The sequence below is a fragment of the Nycticebus coucang genome, chromosome 17 (genome assembly GCF_027406575.1).
Source record: "Nycticebus coucang isolate mNycCou1 chromosome 17, mNycCou1.pri, whole genome shotgun sequence".
NCBI lineage: Eukaryota > Metazoa > Chordata > Mammalia > Primates > Lorisidae > Nycticebus > Nycticebus coucang.
The window spans coordinates 44,646,569-44,657,489 of NC_069796.1; positions in this window are offsets into that span (position 1 = coordinate 44,646,569).

Below are 10,921 nucleotides of genomic sequence, written 5' to 3' on the forward strand. Positions count from 1 at the left end.
TATCAAAAAGGACAGAAAGATCACAAATTAACAACTTGATGTTACACTCAACAAACTAGAAAAGGAAGAACAAATCAAACCCAAAGCGAGAAGAATATAAAAGAAAAATAGAGCAAGACTAAATAAAATGGAAAATAATAAAAAGAGAAGATCAATAAAACAGAAAATTAGTACTTTGAAAAGACAAACAAAATTGATAGACTTCCTGGTATAGAAGATAAAGAACTCAAATAAGCTCAATAAGAGATGAAAAAGGAGACTTTATAACTGATACCACTGACATACAAAACATCATCTATGAATAGTATGAAAATCTCTAAGCATATAAACTAGAAAACGTAGAGGAAATGGACAAATTCCCAGGAATGCATAACCTCCCAAGACTCAGTCAAGAAGAAATAGAACTCCCAAAAAGACCAATAACAAGCAGTAAGATCAAAGCAGCAATAAAAATTCTCCCAACAAAAAGAAGAACCTGGAGCAGATAGATTTACAGCTGAATTCTACCAGACCTACAAAGAAGAGCTAGTACACATACTACAGAAATTATTCCATAACATCAAGAAGGGAATTCTCCCAAACTCATTCTGTGAGGCCAGTTTACCTTGATGCCAAAGCCAGAAAAGGACACAACAGAAAAAGAAAATTACAGACCATTTCCCTTATGAATACAGATGCAAAAATCCTCAGTAAAATAGTAGCAAACCAAATTCAGCAGCCTATAAAAAAAAATAATAATAATCCACTATGACCCAGTGAGTTTCATCCGAGGGATGCAAGGATGCTCCAATACATATCAGTCAACATATGTGATTCACTACATAAAGAGAAGCAAAACAAAGACCATATAATCATGTCAATAGATAAGAAAAAGCATCTGACAAAATGCAGCACTCTTTTATGACAAAATCTTCTCAACAAACTAGGCATAGAAAGAGCATATCTCAAAAATCATGAAAGCCATATATGACAAATCCACAGCCAACATCATACTGAATGGGGAAATGTTGACTATATTCCCCCTAAGAATTTCTATTTCTATTCAGCACAGTTCTGGAAGTACCAGCCAGAACAATTGGACAAGAGAAAGAAATAAACAGGTTTCCAAATTGGGAAACAGGAGGTCAAACTATTACTTTTCACTGATAATATGATCTTGTACCTAGAAAATCACAAAGACTCCACCAATAGTGTCCTAGAATTGATAAATAAATTCAGCAAAGTCTCGAGTTATAAAAACCTATATACATAAATCAGAAGCATTTATATCAATAACAGTCAAGCCAAGAGTCAAATAAAAGACTCAGTACCATTCACAATAACTACAAAGGAAATAAAATATCTAATAAACTGGTTAATATACTTAACCATGAGGTGAAAGATCTCTACAAGGAGAACTATGAAACACTGACGAAAGAAATCACACAGGACACAAATGGAAAAACATATCTTGCTTATGGATTGGTAGAGTCAACATTGTTAAAATGTCCATAATTCCCAGAGTTATATACAGATTCAATGCAATCACCATTAAAATACCAATGTCATATTTCACAGGTCTAGAAAAAATAATTCTATGCCTTATTTGAACCAGAAAAGATCCCAAATAGCCAAAGTGATCTTAAGTGAAAAAAAAAAAACTGGTGTCATCACATTACCAAACTTCAAACTATATTACAAAGCTATAGTAGCCAAACAGCATGGTATTGACATAAAAATAGAGACATAGACCAATGGAATAGAATAGAAAACCCAGATAAAGATTATAGCACGGTACATTCCAAAGAAAATGGGTCAGCCCTCATGATTGGAGGAGACATAAAGGTTAACAAGATTTCTCATTTTATGCTGATTTTCTAATTTTATGTTAAGTGGGCAGAGAGGTATTCATGGTTTTCTTGGAAAATGGTTAAGAATTCCTGAAATTAGGAACCCTTTCCTTTTCTATCCTTATAAGGCAATTTCTGGAGGTTGCCTTGGTATTTGTAAACTGTCATGGTGCTGGTGGGTGTGATTTTTACTATGTTAATGAGGGTAGTTCAGTTAGGAACACTGTTACTTCAACTGCGCGCATGCTCCAAAGACTCTCATCAAGGCCTTGATCATATCTCCACTTTGTGGTTTCTCTACCTCTTCCTGATTGGTCAGTTCTTAGAAACTCTCAATTGTGGACAAAATGTCTGGTCAGTCCTTGGAGACCCCTTTGATCTGTCATCTGTTCTTTCCTGGGAACTCCCTTCCTAGGGTCAAAATAAGTCTTTTCCCAAAACAACCCAAGTCATTATGACCACATCCCTCTGTTCATATCAGAAACTCCCTGGGACACTGACTGATTAATCTCTATCTCAAGAAACCCACCTACAAGGTCTTACACCTACAGGTCTCAATTAGTCCCATTTTCATGATAATTTAGCATAACAACTCAGGCCAGCCTGATACAAACCAGTCTAAATAAGCATCCATGGAGGAAGCAAAATGGCAGCCAAGTAACAACTTCTTTACAGCCAGGCATGGTGAGATTGGGGAGAGAAGACTCCAGGCATCTCTGGCTTGTGGGCTTTGCAGAACATCTCCTTGGGGACACAGGGAGACAATGAGAGACTTCTGGACTCCAGAAGGAGGACCCCAGTGGAGAACTAGACTCATTGAAACCTTAGGCCAGAAGCACAGTAATTTAAAGATCAAGAGGAAGTGAAAGGAAAATTAGGGAAGGAGACAGATAAAAAAAAACACTCATGAGGAAGAATCAGCAGAAAAATCCTGGCAACATGAAAAAACAGTCCAGAATAACCACCACCACCACCACCCCGCCCCAAGGGACCATATGGTAGCTACTGAAGAGGATTCCACCTATATAGAAATGACAGAAGGGAGATTTAAAATACAGGTGATGAAAACTTTGAAGGAAATTGCTGAGAAAGTGGAAAATAATTAAAGGAAATCCAAAAACAGAATCAAATAAGAGATGAATGATATGAAGAATATAGAAAGGATATAGGAGTGCTGATGAAATTGAAGCAGTAAATTAAGGAACTTAAAGATGCAATAGAAAGTATCAACAACAGATTAGACCATGCAGAAGAAAGAATCTCAGATGTAGAGGTCAAAGCTCTTGAGATAACTCAGATAGTTAAAGAGACAGAAAAGAAGAGAGAGAAAGCAAAACGTTCACTGACAGAATTATGGGACTCTATGAAGCATTCAAACATACAAGTTATAGGTATCCCAGAAGGGGAAGAAGAATGCCCAGAGGAATGAAAGCCATTCTAGAGAATATTATAAATGAAAATTTCCCAAATATCACCAAAATTCTGACACACTCCCTTCAGAGGGATATCGGATCCAGGTGACCTCAACTATAATAGAGCTTCTCCAAGACATATAGTGATAAACCTTTCCAAATTCAAGACAAAAGAAAAGATTTACAAACTGCAAGGAGTAGGTGCCAAGTGACCTACAGAAGCAAATCCCTCAGGGTGACCACAAACTTCTCTAATGAAACTTTTCAAGCTAGAAGACAATGGTCATCTCCCTTTAATCTACTTAAACAGAAGAATTTCCAGCCCAGAATTCTATATCCCACTAAGCTAACCTTTAAAATTGATGGAGAAATCAAATCTTTTACTGACATGCAAACACCGAGGAAATTCGCCACAACAAGACCAGCTCTACAGGAAATACTTCAACCTATTCTACACACTGACCATCACAATGGACCACCAGCAAAGCACCAAGAATTTAAAGGACAGAACCTACCTTCCACAATGATGCAAAAGACAAAACTAAGCAATGGATTTTCACAAAATAAGATGACTAAAACGCTACCATACTTATCAATTATCTCAATAAATGTTAATGGTTTAAATTTCCCACTGAAGAAGCATAGATTGGCTGATTGGATTAAAAAACATAAGCCATCCATTTGTGGTCTTCAGGAAATACACCAACCCTCAAAAGACAACTTAAAACTCAGTGTTAAAGGTTGGAAGACAATTTTCAAGGCAAATGGAACTCAGAAGAAAAGAGGGGTTGCAATCTTATTTTCAAATACATGTGAATTTAAAGTCAAAAAACACAAAGATGGTCCCTTCATATTGGTCAAGGGAAAAATACAACAAGAAGACATTTTAATTCTAAATATTTATGCACCCAACTTAAATGCTCCCAGATTCTTCAAATAGACATTAATTAGTCTGAGCAATATGATCGCCTATAATTCCATAATAACAAGGGACTTTAACACTCCTCTTACCCATCCGGACAGATCCACTAAACAAAAATTAAACAAAGATATAAGGGACATAAATGACACTGTAGAACAACTGTGCTTGATAGACACATATAGAACACTCAATCCCAAAGCTAAAGAATATACATTCTTCTCATTGGCCCATGGAACATTCTCCAAAATTGATCATATCCTAGGACACGAAACAAACCTCAACGGAATCAAAAGATTTGAAATTTTACCTTGTATCTTCTCAGACCACAAAATACTAAAGGTGGAACACAACTCCAACAAAAACGTTCAACCCCAAACAAAGGCATGGAAGTTATACAACCTTATGCTAAGTGACAGTTGGGTGCAGGAAAAAATAAAAGAGGAAATCATTAACTTCCTTGATCACAACAACAATGAAGACACAAGCTACCAAAACCTGTGGGATACAGCAAAAGCAGTCCTGAGAGGTAAATTTACCACTTTAGATGCCTACATTCGAAATACAGAAAGAGAGCACATCAACAAACTCACAAGCCATCTTATGGGATTGAAAAAAGAAGAACAATCTAGGCCTAAACCCAGTAGAAGAAAAGAAGTATCCAAAATTAAATTAGAGATCAATGAAACTGAAAACAAAAGAATCATTCAGAAAACTAATGAAATAACGAGTTGTTTTTTTTAAAAAATAAATAAAATAGATAAAACTTTCACCAGACTAATTAGAAATAGGAAAGTATAATCTCTAGAAACCTCAATCAGAAATGATAAAGGGGAAATAACAACAGATGCCACAGACATACAAGGGATTGTCTCTGAATAGTACCAGAAACTCTATGCCCAGAAATTTGACAATGCAAAGGAAAGGGATCAATGTTTGGAATCACACCTTCTCCCTAGACTTAGCTAGGAAGAAATAGATCTCCTAAACAGACCAATTTCAAGCACTGAGATCAAAGAAACAATAAAAAATCTCCCAACAAAAAAAAAATGCCCTTGTCTGGATGGCTTCACACCAGAATTCTATCAAACCTTCAAGGAAGAGCTTATTCTCATACTGCAGGAATTATTCCACAAAATTGAGGAGAAAGAAATGTTCCCCCCAAACACATTCTATGAAGCAAACATCATCCTGATACCAAAACCAGGAAAAGACCCAACTAAAAAGGAGAACCTCAAACCAATTTCACTAATGAATATAGATGCAAAAATTCTCAACAAAATCCTAGCCAATAGATTATAGCTTATCATTAAAAAAGTCATACATCATGATCAAGTAGGGTTCATTCTAGGGATGCAAGGCTGATTTAACATACCCAAGTCCATAAATGTTATTCACCATATTAACAGAAGCAAAAACAAAGACCATATGATCATCTCAATAGATGCAGAAAAAGCGTTCGATAAAATCCAGCATCCTTTTCTATTTAGAACACCGAAAAGTACAGGCATAGATGGCACATTTCTTAAACTGATCGAAGCTATCTATGACAAACTCACAGCTAATATTTTACTAAATGGAGTAAAAGAAAGCTTTTCCACTTAGAACTGGAACCAGACAAGATTTTCCTCTGTCATTATTACTATTCAACATAGTGTTGGAAGTTCTAGCCAATACAATTAGGCAAGAGAAGGAAATAAAGGGTATCCAAATGGGAGCAGAGGAAGTCAAACTCTCCCTCCTTGTTGATGATATGATCTTATACTTAGAGAACCCTAAAGACTCAACCACAAGACTCCTGGAAGTCATCAAAAAATACAGTAATGTCTCAGGATATAAAATCAATGTCCACAAGTCAGTAGCCTTTGTATATGCCAATAATGGCCAAGATGAGAGGCTAATTAAGGACACATCTCCCTTCACCATAGCTTCAAAGAAAATGAAATACCTAGGAATATACCTAACAAAAGAGGTGAAGGACCTCTATAAAGAAAATTATCAAATCCTAAGAAAGGAAATAACAGAGGATATTAACAAATGGAAGAACATACTATGCTCATGGCTGGGAAGAATCAACATTGTTAAAATGTCTATACTTCCCAAAGCAATCTACTGATTCAATGCCACCCCTATTAAAACACCAACATCGTATTTCAAGACTTGGAAAAAATTATTCTTCCTTTTGTATGGAACCAGAAAAAGACCTGCGCAGCTAAGGCAGTTCTTAGTAATAAAAACAAAGCCAGAAGCATCAGTATACCAGATTTTAAGCTATACTACAAAGCCATTGTGGACAAGACAACATGGTACTGGCACAAAAATAGAGGCATGGACATTTGGAATCGAATGGAAATGAAACTAACATCTTACAACCACCTAATCTTCGATAAACCAAACAAGAACATACCTTGGAGGAAAGACTCCCTATTCAATAAATGGTGCTGGGAGAACTGGATATCCACATCTAAAAGACTGAAACTGGACCCACACCTTTCTCTACTCACAAAAATTGATTCAAGATGGATAAAGGACTTAAATTTTAGGCATGAAACAATAAAAATCCTCAAAGAAAGCATAGGAAAAACACTGGAAGATATTGGCCTGGGGAAAGACTTCATGAAGAAGACTGCCACGGCAATTGCAACAACAAAAATAAATAAATGGGTCTTAATGAAACTGAAAAGCTTCTGTACAGCTAAGAAGCTGTACAACAACCAAAGCAAACAATGTACACAATGGGAAAGGATATTTGTATATTTTGTCAGACAAAAGCTTGATAACTAGGATCTATAGAGAACTCAAATTAATCCACATGAAAAAAGTCAACAATCTGAGCGGCACCTGTGGCTCAAAGGAGTAGGGCGCTGGTCCCATATGCCAGAGGTGGCAGGTTCAAACCCAGCCCCAGCCAAAAACTGCAAAAAAAAAAAAAAAAAAAGCCAACAATCCCATATATCAATGGGCAAGAGATATGAATAAAACCTTCTCTAAAGAAGACAGACAAATGGCTAGCAAACATATGAAAAAACGCTCATCATCCCTAATCATTAGAGAAATGCAAATCAAAACCACCCTGAGATATCATCTAACCCCAGTGAGAAAGGCCTACATCACAAAATCTCAAAACTGCAGATGCTGGCACGGATGTGGAGAGAAAGGAACACTTTTACACTGCTGGTGGGACTGCAAACCAATACAACCTTTTTGGAAGGAGGTATGGAGAACCCTCAAAGAACTCAAGCTAGACCTCCCATTTGATCCTGCAATCCCATTACTGGGCATCTACACAGAAGGAAAAAAATCCTTTTATCATAAAGACACTTGCACTAGACTGTTTATCACAGCTCAATTTACAATTACCAAAATGTGGAAACAGCCTAAATGCCCACCAACCCAGGAATGGATTAACAAGCTGTGGTATATATATACCGTGGAATACTATTCAGCCATTAAAAAGATGGAAGCTTTACAGCCTTTGTATTAACCTGGATGGAAGTGGAATGCATTATTCTTAGTAAAGCATCACAATAATGGAGAAGCATTACTCCTATGTATTTAATTTTGATATGAGGACAATTAATGACCTAGTGCATGGTTGGGGGGGGAGGGGGAGAGCAGAGAGAGAGAGAAAGAGGGAGGGGGTGGGGTCTTGCTGTGTAACACACCTCTTGGGAGCAAGACACAATTGTAAGAAGGACTTTACCTAACAAATGCAATCAGTGTAACCTGGTTTCTTGTACCCTCAATGAATCCCCAACAACAACAACAAAATAGCATCCACCATCTACCCTGCTCATGTCTGACTAACTGCCTAACCTAACAACTTCAATAAGTCAACCTTTTCCTTCTGCCTTTTTTTTTACCACAGAGTAAAAATCTCTACTACAGAGCAAATTACGCATTTAAACCCACCTGTTTTACCTCCCCGCTAAGTCTGTAATGTGCCTTCCTATAGCATCCTGTGCTTAGCATATATGATTGCCTCACTGAGACCCCACATATACAAGATTATAAATTCCTTAAGAGTAGGGACCATGTCAGAGTTATTCATTTTTAAATCCAACACCTAGCACAGTGCCTGGCTTCTAAGGGGGGTGTTCAATAGATAATTTTGAATAAATATTTATAATACAAACAATCCACTATTTCCTTTCTCATCAATAAGACATATAATATATGAAAGTTCCTTTCACTGCCCAGCCCCATTATGCCCTAACGTAACAGGATGTAAATGGGGAAAGTGTCTTCCCCCAGCCCAACCTGGTGACATCCTCCACATCCCACTTCTGGAACAGCAGGGGAAGAAATGCTAAACTAGAAGTGAGAAAGCTGTTAAAAGGCAGAGGTCATCTAAGGTTGATTGGAAGACTTTTAGCTTTTTTTTAAAAATAACATCTGGACAAATGTGCTGTGGTCCAGTTCATGAAATGAGAAGCAGAACATGGGCTCAGAGCACCAATTACTTGCCCCTTTGTCTCTCCCATTTCTTGGAGGAAATTTAGTGAGCTAACTCCTAGCACATCAATATAATAAAGTACCCAACACTTGGGTAAATTATAGATTAGCTGCAGCAATTGTTCAGCTTTTAAAAAGAGTTTTCCAAATAAGCAAAAGATTTATTTTTAATTTTAGTGCATTTTGTTCAATGCCCTACAGTTTTGAAAAATGCATCATAACAAAACAGAAATGGTCTGATGGCATTTTACCCACATTTGGTCTAATTTTCTTAATGTTTTTTCCAGCTGTTCTATTAAAGCTGGACAAATTGTCACCTAGAGAGGAATACAAAAAAGTAATAAAATAATCACATTTAAAAAAATTATCAATAAGACCTAGAGATGCTAAATGACATGCATGAAAATTACTTAGTTAACCCGGAAGGAAGTGTTCTCTGTGGTTATTACCATGTCAGTACCACTATTATTTAACAAGCTGGCTGTGTTAACAGAATTGTTCTTCTGGGGTTAGAGAGATGGGATCTTCTGACCTCCGAGTATCCTGGCCGCTTTTAAGAGAAAAGTGCACAAAACATGGGGTCGTGAAGGCTGGGTCTCAGTCTTAGCTCTGCCACTTTCTGGCTGTACGGCCTTGCAAAGCACATTGTCAAAAAACAATCAGACAAACCAAATTGAGAGATGTTCTGAAAAACAACTGGTGTGGACTCTTCAAAAATGTCAATGTCATGAAAATCAAAGAAAAGGCAAGGAAATATTCTTGAGTAAAGTAGAGACATGACTACTAAAGGCAATGTGTGATCCTAGACTTGATCCAGGATCGGAGGAAAAATGTTTCAGAAAGGACATTATTAAGTCAAGTGATAAAAATTGCCATTCTTTGTGATGTGGGCTATTCTCATTGGGGTTAGATAATATCTCAAGGTGGTTTTTATTTGCCTTTTTCTGATGCTTAGGGACAATGAGCATTTTTTGTATATTTGTTAGCCACTCTGTCTTCTTGGGAGAAGGACGTCCCAAGAAGCTGCAGGTGCTGGTAAGGGTATGGAGAGAAGGGAACACTTTAACACTGTTGGTGGGATTACAAATGAATACAGCCTTTTTGGAAAGAAGTATGGGGAGAATCCTCAAAAGTAGACCTTCCATTTGATCCCAGAATCCCATTACTAGATATCTACCCAGAACAAAAAAATATCATTTTACCATAAGAATATGTGTACTAAGAAGGTTTATAGCAGCTCAATTTACAATCACAAAAATGTAGAAACAATTCAAGTGCCCATCAACTCATAATTGATTAATAAACTATAGTATAGGTATAGCATAGAATACTATTCAGTCATAAAAAAGATGGAGACTTTACATCTTTTGTATTTACCTGGACAGAAGTAAAGAAAATTCTCCATAGTAAAGTATCTCAAGAATGGAAAGATAAGCTATATCTCATGTGCTCAATACTAATTTGAATCTAGTAGATGAACTATAGGCCCACATGAGAGGAAAAACACAATTAAATTCAAGAAGTGGTTGGGGGAAGGGGAGGAAGGGCTCAGTAAGCTCCCACATAATGGATACAATGTAGGGGCATATGGCACACTTCCTGGGTGAAGATTATTAAAGATTAAAGCATTAAAGTTGGACTTTTTCTAAGAAATTCAAACAATGTAGCCTAATTGTATGTACCCTTATATTAATCTGAGGAAAAAATTGTCATTCTTTTGTTTGTTGTTTTTGTTATATTTTCATATTGTCTCTTTTCGGTGGAGATTCCATGAGGGGATGAACATTTTCTGATTTATTTGCTTATTTATCACTAGCATTGAGGAGATACTCAATGATAATTTTTTAATGAATAAATGAATAAGTGGGACCACTCTGCCAATCCAATCATTTCCCACAAACTATCAATATTTCACAAGTTTTTGCTACATATTTTAAATCAGTTACCTTATTTACAAATAGTTAGAAAGATAAATTAATAAAGTTAATGTTACTAGTCCCATTTAACAGATTAGTAAACTATAAATCTCATTGAGGTCCTTAACTCTCAAAGACTAGAGGCAAAGCCAAGATTTAATCCAAGTTCAGACTCCCAACTCTTTTTTCATTGCATGGGGCAGCCTCAGAATAGCAGGCATATTCAGTCATCTTCTCCAATCCAATACCTCTCATTAGCATCCTGAAATCATATGTGCAAGGGCTTGACAAGGTCTCACTTTCTTCTGCTGCTTGTCTTTGACATGATGCCTTCCAGCTGCTGCAGGTGATGGGAAGGCTTTTAACCCAATGAATCAATGGTTGATCCCT